We start from the raw sequence: 8,205 nt of genomic DNA on the forward strand, positions 1-8,205 counted from the left end.
GGATCCCCGCGCTGGGCGTCCCCACCCCGGACCTCACCGCCTGGGACTAAGACTTTGTCTGACCCTGTGCTGGGGACACAGCGCGGTTTGTCCCGGTGTCTCTGAGCCGCCCAAGGCCAATGCTGGTCAGGTTCGTCAGGATGAAACCTGAGAGCTTGACGATTCCGGTAAAATACTCGCAGCACTTAAAATGAATGTTCACGGAAACAGGTGCTGTCGCAGTCCCGGTGAGTGCGTGGGGCCGCCGTGGACACCTGCATGGAGGTGACTGGAGTTTTTACAGCTCTGGTCAAGTCCTTCTGACACACTGTGTCATATGTGACTCTCCGTGCAGGAAGCAGTCCCTACTCCCCTCTGCTTTCACTTTCTACTTCAGTTATGTGTGGCTTGTATTTGTGACACAAATCAAAATGCACTGAAACAAAAGAATTATTAGTTTGATTTTACTCCACACATCATTATTCTGCTTTATAGTTAGTTACAGTTCATCTCTTACTGTGTTAATTCACTAAAGCAACTGTGCCATGGAAGTGTGTGGACACAGGAAATATGGAGAGTAGACAGGTTCCGTGTCCTGCTGTATTTGATATCCACGGGGTCTCTTCCCAGTGCAGAAGGGGTCCACTGTGCTGAGATGATGACCCATCCACACAGACAATCTCAGGACTATGGAGTGATGATCCCCGTGAAACACAACCACCTGGAGCCACAGATGGTCATCTTCGAAGAAACACCAGGAGTCTGAGTGTAAGCACAAAGCTGTGAAGACTGGATCCTGAGTGAAGAGCAAAGGGGAGATTCCTGAGCATCAGGCTTGGCAGTGTGTGCGCCCCCTGCAGGTGGACACAGGAGCCTGGTCTCTGTGGAAGTCTGTGTGGTGGTTGCCAGCCAGAGCCTCTGCTTTAAAGGGAAGCATCTCTCTCCTGCATCCCAACCCCAGTGTTACCATTGTATTCCTGAAAGTGACTTTATTTGAGAAGAATCCAGGGTCTGACTTCAGAAAAGAAGGAAGAGGAAGTATGAGGAGAGGATAAATTGTTTTGGGCTTTGGGTCTCTTCTGGTGTTTTTGTTTTGTGTTTGAGACAAGGTCAGTCTCCTTCACTCTGGCTGTCCTGAAACTTACTGTGTAGACCAGGCTGGCCTTGAACTCACAGAGATCCACCTGTATTTGCATCCCATGTCATGAGATTAAAGGTTTTTGTCACCACACCTGGCTTTAGTTCCTTTCCTATGGCTGTTATAAGACACTGGTACCCCAGAAACATAAGATGAAGCGATTAATTTGTTCTTAAGTTTTCAGAGGGTTTGAGTCTATGATGGCAGAGGAAAGGAGTGGAGGCTGAGAGCTCACATCTTGATCTGCAAGTGTCAGAGACATGGAGAATAGTGGGAGTTTATTAAAACCTCAATGCCCAGCCCCAGTGACACACTGTAGGGAGAGAACCCATATGTGTACCGATGGCCACACCTGGCTAGGCGTGGTCACAGGTATGTAGAAGGGTGTAGCATAAAGGGTGAGGAAGAGCCAGGCTCCCTGTCTCTCCGGGTTCAGTCAGCCTTTGGAAGCATCTGGGACCAGACTTCTCGGAATGCCAAATCTGGTTACTGATTCCTCCTGTGAGTATAACTCCCCAATAAATTACCAGTTAATAACCTATCTTGCTGGTTCCTCATCAACACACCTCCTCCAGCAAGGCCACACCTCCTGATCCTCCCCAAACAGTTCCATTAACTAGAACTGAGGTATCTGAACCTCTGAACCTGTGTGGCCCTTCTCATTCAAACATCACAGTATTCAGTGTGGAATGTGAGATGCCCTGCAGGGCCATTAGGATTCCTCCTTTATTCTGTCACCTCCTTTTCTGCCCTTCTCTGTCTCCTCAGGCCTCATCCATCAATGCCCAGCACCCTCACTCAGGCTCTGCACTGACTCTGTCTCTTCCTTTGCATCCAGGTTCTGTCATCAGCCATCTTGTCAGCCATCTTGCTGTGAGCCAGGCTGTGTGGTTTCCTTCTGTGAAATTCCAATAGGGGCTGGAGAGGTGGCTTAGAATTAAGAGCACTGTTGCTGTTTACAGGATCCAGGTTCAGTTCCCATCACACACGAGGTGTTTCACAACCATCAGTGACTCCAGTTCCATGGGAGCCAGTGCCTGGTCTTCCTGCATACACACACACACACACACACACACACACACACACACACACACAAACACACACACACACACACAAACACACACACACACACAAACACACTCACACACACACAAACACATGCACACACACTCACACACACAAACACACACACACAAACACACACACAAACACACACACACAGGTACACACACACACACACACACACACACACACACACGCACACCTAATAAAAATATAAATTAAAAATACATTTTTGAAAAGTACTGTAATGGCTCCGCTCCCTCTCCCTCTCCTACACATCTGGAGTGTGACACCCACGCTGAGGGCACAGTCCTGTTTAGTCAACATTGAATCACCTGTTAGTGAAGTCACAGCTGGAACAGGACAGACACTGATGACTGAAATAGACTGTCCTGAAATGAAAATAGCAAAACACTATAAAATTTAAAACACAGAAAGATTTCATTTTATGGACCTACTGTGCACAGTGAATCACAACCCCATTCCAGGAAGAAGACACCGTATGTGCTTATCTTTGCAATTGAGCCTTGAGTTGTTGTTTTTTTTTTAAGACTTTGTTTATTTATTATGTATACAACATTCTGCTTCCATGTATATCTGCACACAGAAGAGGGCACCAGATCTCATAACGGATGGCTGTGAGCTACCATGTGGTTGCTGGGAATTGAACTCAAGACCTCTGGAAGAGCAGTCAGTGCTCTTAACCTCTGAGCCATCTCACCAGGTCTCTTGAGTTGGTTTTTAATTGCTGCTGAACAAGACAAACTCCAGTCAGTCACTTGAATGCTAATTGTAACAGATTACGACATTCTGAACATCGGGAAAGTTCCTGTAGCCAGTGATGTCCCCACCTCATCTTCCCTCCCACTTCAGCCTGTCCAGGGTCTCTCCTTTTTAAGAAGAAAGAGAAGCCTTAGAGTCTAGCACAATAGAAACGGGGAAAAAACAGGACTAATCTGAGCCCACATAGGATAAAGTTAAAGGAGCACCATGGCTGCCTGAGTTGCCACAGGCTCCTGTCTATAGAACTCCAAGGGTCTTGGGTCTGAGGCTGGATTAGTTGGACCTCAGCCTGTGAGTTATTCTAATTAATCCCCTTTCTATAGATAGATACATAGGTGCACAGATGGATACACAGATGCACAGATGGATACATAGATGCACAGACAGATACATAGATGTACAGATGGACACATAGATGCACAGATGGATACATAGATGCACAGTTAGATACATAGATGCACAGATAGATACATAGATGCACAGACAGATACATAGATTCACAGATGGATACATAGATGCACAGATGGACACATAGATGCACAGATAGATGCACAGATGGATACATAGATGCACAGATGGATACATAGATGCACAGATGGACACATAGATGCACAGGTGGAAAGATAGATGCACAGATGGATACATAGATGCACAGATGGATACATAGATGCACAGATGGAAACATAGATGCACAGATCCCTGTCTACTCTCCATATTTCCTGTGTCCACACACTTCCATGGCACAGTTGTTTTATTGAATTAACACAGTAAGAGATGAACTGTAACTATAATGCAGAATAATGATGTGTTGAGTAAAATCAAACTAATAATTCTTTTGTTTCTGTGCATTTTGATTTGTGTCACAAATACAAGCCACACGTAACTGAAGTAGAAAGTGGAAGCAGAGGAGAGTAGGGACTGCTTCCTGCACGGAGAGTCACATATGACACAGTGTGTCAGAAGGACTTGACCAGAGCTGTAAAACTCCAGTCACCTCCATGCAGTGTCCACGGCGGCCCCACGCACTCACCGGGACTGCGACAGCATCTGTTTCCGTGAACATTCATTTTAAGTGCTGCGAGTATTTTACTGGAAACGTCAAGCTCTCAGGTTTCATCCTGACGAACCTGACCAGCATTTTCCTTGGGAGGCTCAGAGACACCGGGAAAAACCGCGCTGTGTCCGCAGCACAGGGTCAGACAAAGTCTTAGTCCCAGGCGGTGAGGTCCGGGGTGGGGACGCCCAGCGCGGGGATCCCCTGTCCCCAGTTTCTCTTCTCCAGCTCCTGACCTGTGTCAGCTCCTTCTGCCCGGACACTGATGAAGACTTGGCGGTTCTCAACCCATTGGGTGTCGGGATCCCGGGGAACCAACCACCGTCCGCGGGCACCGGGTATAAAGTCCGCAGACCGCGGAACCCGGACGCCCAGATCCAAGATGGGGGCGGTGGCGCCGCGCGCGCTGCTCCTGCTGCTGGCGGCCGCCCTGGCCCCGACCCAGACCCGCGCGGGTGAGAGCGGGGTCGGGAGGGAAACCGGCTCTGCGGGGAGGGCGGGGGCGGCACCGGGGAAGCCGCGTCCCCGCATCGCCCAGCCGGACCCTCCCGCCCCGTCCCCACCCGCGTCCCGAGCCCCGCGCCCTGCTCCCCTCCCGGCCCGCGCGCCCGCCCGGGGTCCCGGGAGGAGGGTCGGGGTCTCACCGCGCGCCGCCCCCAGGCTCGCACTCGCTGCGGTATTTCCACACCATCGTCTCCAGGCCCGGCCTCGGGGAGCCCCGGTACATGGAAGTCGGCTACGTGGACGACACGGAGTTCGTGCGCTTCGACAGCGACGCCGAGAATCCGAGGATGGAGCCGCGTGCGCCGTGGGTGCAGCGGGTGGGGCCGGAGTATTGGGAGAGGCAGACGCGGAACGCCAAGAACAACGCGCAGATTTTCCGAGGGAACCTGAGGACCGCGCTCGGCTACTACAACCAGAGCGAGGGCGGTGAGTGACCCCGGGTCGGAGGTCACGACCTTCTCGTCCCTACGCACGGGCCGGGGTCGCCCCGGGTCCCAAGTCCGAGGTCCGGGAGGAGGAGGAGAGCGGGGACCGGACCCGGTTTCCCTTTCGGTTTAGAGGGTGCGGGGTGGGCGTGGCCGCGGGTGGGCGGGGCCTCGGAGCGGGACGGGTGACTAATCAGGTGGGCGGGGCTGATGGCGGGTCCCCCCCCCCAGGCTCTCACACCATCCAGAGTATGTACGGCTGTCACGTGGGGTCCGACGGGCGCCTCCTCCGCGGGTATGGACAGCAGGCCTACGACGGCGACGATTACATCGCCCTGAACGAGGTCCTGAGGACGTTGACGGCGGCGGACACGGCGGCGCAGATCACCCGGCGCAAGTGGGAGCAGGCTGGTGTTGCAGACGCATGGAGGGCCTACCTGGAGGAGGAGTGCGTGGAGTCTCTGGGCAGATACCTGGAGCACGGGAAGGACCAGCTGCTGCGCACAGGTGCAGGGGCCGCGGGCATCTCCTCCCTCTGCCCTCGGGCTGGGCTCAGTCCTGAGGAAGAAGAGAACCTCAGCTGGGGTCACGCCCCTGTCTCTGAGGGGACACAGTGTCCCTGGGGCTCCTGATCCAGCCTGGCAGGGGCTGCACTCATCTCCCAGGGCTCAGCCTTCTCCCTGGACGGTTCCAGATCTGTCTCAGGAGGGCGGGAGAGAAGATGCCCACATCCCCAGCAGTGGCTCCTCAGTCTGCAGCCCTGTGTCAGCCATGGCCTCTGCCAGGCCGGGTTCTCTGTCCACACCCGGTGACTGAGTGTGTCAGCCTTACACACCAGGACCGGAAGTCTCCAGTACATGATAGAGAGGTGGATGCCTGACCCTAGGGTGATTCCCAGGTTTCTAGAACTTTCCACAGAATACAATCTCCCAGATTCCTGTGCGTGAGGTTTGCATCCCTCCCTCACCCCAAATCTATCTCTTCCTTGAATGGTCACGTGACACTTTGGGGGTGCACTGAAAAACACTCAAAGTTATGGTTTTTTTTCTTTTTTATCTTTTTCTTTTTTTGAGTTGTCATTTTCTTGTTCCCTGGGCGACTGCTAATCTGGATAATCACAGAAGTCAGAGTTCCCATTAAAGGAAAGAGTCCCATGAACTTAGACTGTTTTCTGCCAGAATTAACCATCCAAACCCCCACTGCTCTCCCTCTGCTGGAACAAGTTGCAGTGTTTCTCCTAGTGAATTAGGAGTTGAACTTTCTTGACTGATAAGTAAAATCCACACACCCCTGTGAGCACCTATGTCCCAGTGAGTGCTGCACTGGGCTCCACAGCTATTTTCAGGGATCCTGGGTGACAACAGCTTGTATCTTCGCCCCCAGAGGCTGGGGTTAGGGAGTCATTTTATCTGGCTGAGTGTCAGAGGTTCACACCATTCCTGCTGCTCACTTTGGTGAGGGCTGTTCACTTGGACAGACAGTTATGCTGGTCAGCAAGATGGCCATAGTGGTTGGGCCTCAATGGTGGCAGCAGTAGTTGGTGACACCCTTCATGTATGCCGTTCCTCTTAATTTCTTACTTTGATATGCATTTAATCATGTTTATAAATAAATTATTTTTCATTCCATGTTCAATACTTTTACCACCTAACTTATGCTATACAACATCACATAGGGAGTACCGTGTGACCTGCTGGTTCATGAGATTCCCTTTTAGCTTCTGGGTCCCCCTGAAAAATGTGCCGATCAGTGATGCGGGGACCAGCGCCCCCTGCAGGTCACCAGTGTGATGACAGTCAGAAGTGTTGAGACACATAGTTCAGTGTCATCATTGATTTAACTTTGTCTTTGCAGATTTCATTTTACCTTGTTCTTGTGGGATTTCTTAAATCTTCCACACAGATCCCCCAAAGGCACATGTGACCCATCATCCTGGGTCTAAAGGTGATGTCACCCTGAGGTGCTGGGCCATGGGCTTCTACCCTGCTGACATCACCCTGACCTGGCAGAGGGAGGAGGAGGAACAGACTCAGGACATGGAGCTGGTGGAGACCAGGCCTTCTGGGGATGGAACCTTCCAGAAGTGGGCATCTCTGGTGGTGCCTTCTGGGGAGGAGCAGAAATACACATGCCATTTGTACCATGAGGGGCTGCCTGAGCCCCTCACCCTGAGATGGGGTAAGGAGGGAGGGGTGCAGAGCTGGGGTCAGGGAAAGCTGGATCCTTCTGCAGAGCCTGAGCAGGGTCAGGGCTGAGAGCTGGGGTCATGACCCTCACCTTGCCTTCCTGTCCTTCCCTTCCCAGAGCCTCCTCCTCAGTCCACTGTTCCCATCATGGCAGTCATTGCTGCTCTGGTTCTCCTTGGAGCTGTGATCATTGGAGCTGTGGTGTTTTTTGTGAGGAAGAGGAGAAACTCAGGTAGGAAAGGGCAGGGTCTGAGTTCTCTCTCAGCCATTTTAGAAGTGTTCTCTGCCTCGTGGAAACACACATACACCCCATTGCTCCTGTCTCTAACCTGGGTCTGCTGTTGGTTCTGGAAAAGTTCTAGGGTTGGCTCCTCCCTGGTCTCTCAAAGCTTTTCTTCTCACAGGTGGAAAAGGAGGGAACTATGCTCCAGCTCCAGGTAGGTGTGGGGAGCAGGATTCTCCCTGAGGCCTGTGGGGTGAAGCTAGAGTAATTGGGTCTCTGAAAATCCATAATATTGCATGCAGCAAAATCTTCTAGGGGCCATCTTTTTATCTTCCTATGAAAGTATATATTTTAACCCCAGGCAGGGACAGTTCCCAGAGCTCAGATGTGTCTCTCTCAGATTGTAAAGTTGACACTCTGGGACCTGATTTGGGGTTGGGGGGCAAAGTCGAATTGATTGGGTTTCAGGGACACCCAGAATCACCTGTGAGTGAGTGGTGGGTTGTTGGGATGTTGTCTTCACAAGATTGCTTATGACTCTTGTTCTGTAGCGTGAAGATAGCTGCCTTGCATGGACGGAGTGACGGCTCTCTCCTGTGACATCCACGGTTGACTCTCTGCAGCAGTGTCTGATGTTCCCTGTGATCCTATGGGCTCAATGTGAAGAACTGAGGAGCCCAGCCCAGCCCTGTACACCAGGACCCTGTCCCTGCACTGCCTGTGTTCCCTTCTGTGGCCAACCCTTCCTGTTCCAGCAGATAGAAGGGGACATCTCCATCGTGTCACCTCCATGCTGCCCTGAGCTGCACCCCTAACTTCCCCACTGTAAATAAGGATCTCAATTTGAACTT

At 51.9% G+C, this 8,205-nt stretch overlaps 1 long non-coding RNA gene and 1 pseudogene across 1 annotated transcript; both read left to right on the top strand.

The window, feature by feature from the left end:
* Nucleotides 1-84: 84 nt before the first annotated feature.
* Nucleotides 85-1,210, top strand: LOC113832464. Its single transcript, XR_003479778.2, has 2 exons — nucleotides 85-227; nucleotides 610-1,210. It is a non-coding gene; the product is annotated as an uncharacterized LOC113832464 (long non-coding RNA).
* Nucleotides 1,211-4,266: 3,056 nt separating this feature from the next.
* On the top strand, nucleotides 4,267-7,940 carry LOC113832455 (annotated as a pseudogene).
* The last annotated feature ends 265 nt before the right edge of the window (nucleotides 7,941-8,205 follow it).

Source organism: Cricetulus griseus, assembly GCF_003668045.3.
Source record: "Cricetulus griseus strain 17A/GY chromosome 1 unlocalized genomic scaffold, alternate assembly CriGri-PICRH-1.0 chr1_0, whole genome shotgun sequence".
Classification (NCBI taxonomy): Eukaryota; Metazoa; Chordata; class Mammalia; order Rodentia; family Cricetidae; genus Cricetulus; species Cricetulus griseus.